Below are 4,687 nucleotides of genomic sequence, written 5' to 3'. Positions count from 1 at the left end.
ACAAGTGTTCATTGTCTCCTTGGGTCCTGTTGGCTGAGGATCTGGCCAGGAGGGGATTGTTTAACAGGGGGATTGTTGTAGGAAACACAGGTACATTTCAGGAGAGGGTGGGAAGTAAAGGCTGTGAAAGAATTTCTGATGGTCTGGGGCTGCTAGATTTGCTTTTTGTCCAGCTGAAAATTCAACATCTTCTGTCATAACCCCCGAAAACCAGGTAAGGCAGTGCAAACTCTGCATGGCAGGAGAGACAAAGGCAAAACTTTTGAAAATTCCTCCTTCCTTTCTCCCCCAATCCCACCTATACTCTTACTTATATACAAGCATCTGGGGCCCCAAGATGCTATCATTACTGGAGTGGCTACTGGGCCATCAAATCAAATCAAATTAAGCAGAGTCTGTAGTTAGTAATCGCAATATTCTAAAAACATAGATACCAACAACTTAGCATGTGCTCAGTGCCATCTCTCATTAGCTGGGACTACAGCTTCATGAAACAGGAAGGAATATATACAGAGACTCTGTCAATAGAGCAGAAGGTGAGGAAAATAGCCAGTGCCCAGCTAGGTGATACCACATGCTACCTAAGACCATCAAGTAAGTCACCTGTGGGCCTCAGGACACGTGGCAGCTGTCTGTTGCCAGGCTCTGCTGGAGAGCAGCCTGCTGGGAGCTTCAGACCCTGATAGCTGCCTCCTCTCCAACTTCAGGACAATTCTTCTGCAAGTCAGACACCTGCGGACATCCACAGCACCCTCAGGTCTCTGCATAGAGGCACAAGAGGGTCACTCAAGGCTGAAACCCCATCAGGAGAGCCCACCCCATAAAAAGAGCCTGGGCTGCCAATTTCCATTTTCATTGGAGTGGCTGGTGCTTAGTAATCCAGAAGCTTTATTTAAGGGCTGACCTCTGACCAGGGCTGTCACTCCAGTGGCAGGCGCCTGATAGCCACTGGAAATCAATAGCTGGCATGAAGGTCACTTCCTAGAAAAACTGGGGCCATCAACGTGTCAGTTCCAATGAAAGATTATAACCAACCAGCAGAGAAGTTTATCTGTGGCTGGGAGCTCATCTGAGCAAGGTTTGTTGTAGGCTGTAGCTGTGCATTTGTAAGTACCACTGTGTCAATGAGCATGTATGCATGCATGTATAAATGTATACATACACAAAACACACGCATGTGCATAAAAGATTGTGTATATGTGTTTTGTGATGCAGATAAGCATGTATTTGTGTGTGCATAGGCACGAGGTGTATTTAAGTGCAGATGATAATACAATGAGAGATGTGTGTATCTGTGCAAGTCTGCCTATGTTACATGTAGGCATCAATGCACATGTGGCCAAGTGCAGATGACATCGTAGATATGTCCTTTGAGCAGATACACATGTCCATGTGTGTTTATGTGTATGGCAGTATAAACACATGCAGGCAATGTATGCACATGTGCAGCTGGATGCAAATGGTCATAGGATTGGGTACACAGGAATGAGGGTTATTTTGATACCAGGCATACATCTTACATGATCTGTAGGGTGATCAACATCTGGCTCCAGTCCCCCCCCACACCCTTGGCAGGCTCACCATCCCCTTCACTGCTCCTTGCTCCATGCTGTACCCTCCTGGCCTCAAATCCATCACTACTTCAAGGATGTGCATGCTCACCTCAGGGTGGCCTACACAGACTGTTGCTTCCTTTCTTCTCTTCACTCTTCCTGTCTACACCCTTTCCCGTCACTTAGTTGTCAGATTAAATGCCAACTCTGTAGAAATAGAGGTGACTGTGCATGTGTTTTCCCCATGAAAACTGTAACAACATGTGAGGACCTGTTCCCACTTAGCTCATTGTTTGCAGTCTTCAGTCCTGAAGGGCTGAGCCCTTGCTGAGGTCCAGGGGTATCTAGTAAGTATCTGATATGTACAGGATGGAAAATTATACCTGGAGAGACTTTCACACAGCTCTGTGATCTCCACCTCTCTAGCTCTCAGTTTTACTATCTTAAAATGACACTGCCTGCCATCTCTACTCCACAAGAAATAAATGAAATAAACATGACTTTAAAAAAAACCTTTGGGGGCCAGGAGTTTAGCCTAGTGGTAGAGTGCTTGTCTAGCATGCACGAAGACCCCAGTTCGATTCCTCGGTACCACAGGCATAGCAAAAAGCCAGAAATGGTGCTGTGGCTCAAGTGGGAGAGCTCTAGCCTCGAGAAAGCCCAAGGACAGTGCCCAGGCCCTGAGTTCAAAGCCCAGGATTGGCAAAAAAAACAAAAAAACAAAAAAACAAACAAACAAACAAAAAAAACCTTTGGGAAGTACGATGCTATGGGAGTAAAGGCAATGCAATGCTTGTGTTTATTATTATTATTCAGGAAAAGATATACAGAAATGAGTAGCAGAGATAAGCCAAGAAATTTCATGCAGTTTCCCAAACAGTTTCTCACATATCATTAATTCTATTTAGATACACACAAGCCTAGAGGCCTCCCCAAGCCTTCATCAGCCACAATCTTCATTTCCTTCCTGGATACCTATTTTCTGGAAGGCATCCTAGCCTCTTCCTTTCAAGAATGAGCCCATTTGGAGCAGGTGAAGAATGTATTTCCCTGAAAGAAAAAGAAACACATTATGAATGAGCAGTCAATGCTACCCAAAGAAGACGGTTTGTTCCATTTCGTTGCTATGGGAACTTGAAGCAGGGTCCCAGGGTTTTGTGAGCTTTGTATTGTTAAGCTGCCCTGGACTATGATTTGGGAGTTGAATTCTTGTCTCCACCCAACCATTGCTGAGGTGTCAGGCCTTATTTATATCATGACCTCACTTCTTGGACTCAGTTTCCTCATGTGTAATTGACAGTAAGGGGTCTAAGAGATGATCATCTCTTGTCCCTTTCTGCTTTGCATATATAAACTTGTAGGTGATGGCTCTTCTCTGGGTCTCAGTTTGTTTTGTTTTTTTTTTTTTAAACCAGATCCTGCCTTAAGTAGAAATGACACTGGCCACTGGCCCTCTGAAGATGGCAGCCAGAGGGCCACAGCAGCCCTGTCCTCATACTGGCAGACAGAGGTCTTCATTGTGGGGCCTTTTCAAGCCCTGTATATCCTTTGGGGCTGCAGCCTGGGTACCCTTAGAAGCTGGAGTCTGGGCATCCTTAGAGCATGGGGCCTGGGCACTCTTAGGGACTGCAGACTGGGCCTGAGCTGGAGTGGCAGCTGGAGCCTGGACCTTGGCTTGTGCCTTAGCTTTGGCCTTAGCCAGGACCCTGAACTTGGGCCCAGGGAGCCTGCAGCCCTTGGTGATGTAGACACGGATATGCTTTCCCAGTGTGGGGTGGGTGAGGTAGGTGAGTTGCTGGAGCATGCCGGTGGCCTGTGCGGGGAGCTTGCATTTGTTGCTCACTACTTTGGGCTTCACCAGGGTATTGACGGCCTTGGCCCATGTGCTCATGGCCTTGGCATAGTTGGCTTGCATCTTCTTAAAGCAATTCTTGTGCTCCTTCCCAAACACGTGTTCCTTTGGAACTTGGGGTCACCCCCTTCAGAGATTCATATCTTTGTGATCTAGATTTCTTGATGCCATTTCTGGGACTGATTGTGCATAGTGTGGTTCTTGGACTTGGCCATGTCTGACCTGCCAACCTACAGGAGCTGATCTCGGGATCTCAGTTTTTCCATCTGTTAAGTGGGGAATGCCTCTTGTAAATGGTTGAAGGAAAGAGACAAAAATGAAAGCTTGAGCTGGATCTAAATTATCTCACAATGCTATCTCTTTGTGTTTACTGCAAAGCCTCATACTATGAATTCTAGTAAGTGCAAATTCTAATCTTTGGTTTATTTAGCCAGTAAAGCTGTAATAAGCAACTACAGCATCATGGTGTCAGGCACAATGGATGGAGCCAAAGGTCAGGACCTTTAACCAAGATCATATGCACGACAGTTGGGGAGAGATCTGATTTCAAAGGAAGATCTTCCTCCTTATTCTAGTGCCACCCTGTGTCTGAAACTCTTCTTAAACACCTGGAGCTCATAACCTTTGAGATGCATCCAACCCCAGTTCCCATGTCTGGAACCATTGAGCCAGCACTGCAGAACTACTGGGGTACAGTTCAAAGGAATGTGAAGTTGAGGGAAGAAGAAAGTCCTGCCTTGGGTTACACAGCAAGGGCTCCATAGGGTCCACTCTGAGTTTTGAGGCTGGGTTCTGGGTCCTTCCTTTCACAGTCTCCCTTTGTAGGAGGACAGCGCTCCTGACTCTTCCAGCAATATGAACTTACAGACAGAAGTCCACTTTCACCATCAAGAAAAGGTGAAAAGGTATTTTATTCCAAGTTATCACCCTCTCTGTCCTCTGGTTCAGGGTTTGTGTACCCTCAGGACATGAGAGCCTGCCTGCCCTCCTCACCTCATTGTCCCCTGTCCCAAATCATTACTCAATTTGATATCTCCTATTAACTCAAATCCCTTTCTCTAAGTTCCTAGATCTTAGGCACTTGTGAGGGAAGAAATCCCTTTGATTAATTCCCAGTCAGATATGAATAACTGACAACTAGGTTTATACTGTCAGAGTGTCTGAAGGCACAAAACAGCATAAACATCCCTAATTCTTTTCATCTGTTTGACAGTATAGTTTTAGAAGTTTTTCTCAAAGCTGGACTTAGTGGGTTAAGAAATTTGACTTGATTGAAGTTATT

General features: G+C 45.7%; 1 pseudogene; it reads right to left on the bottom strand.

Annotated features, from left to right (window-relative positions):
• Window positions 1–3,045: 3,045 nt before the first annotated feature.
• LOC150049700 (large ribosomal subunit protein eL29 pseudogene) lies at window positions 3,046–3,620 on the bottom strand (annotated as a pseudogene).
• Window positions 3,621–4,687: the final 1,067 nt, after the last annotated feature.

This window comes from Megascapheus bottae, chromosome 19 (assembly GCF_031878675.1).
Source record: "Megascapheus bottae isolate mThoBot1 chromosome 19, mThoBot2.hap1, whole genome shotgun sequence".
Classification (NCBI taxonomy): Eukaryota; Metazoa; Chordata; class Mammalia; order Rodentia; family Geomyidae; genus Megascapheus; species Megascapheus bottae.
This window is presented reverse-complemented; position numbering and strand designations above follow the sequence as displayed.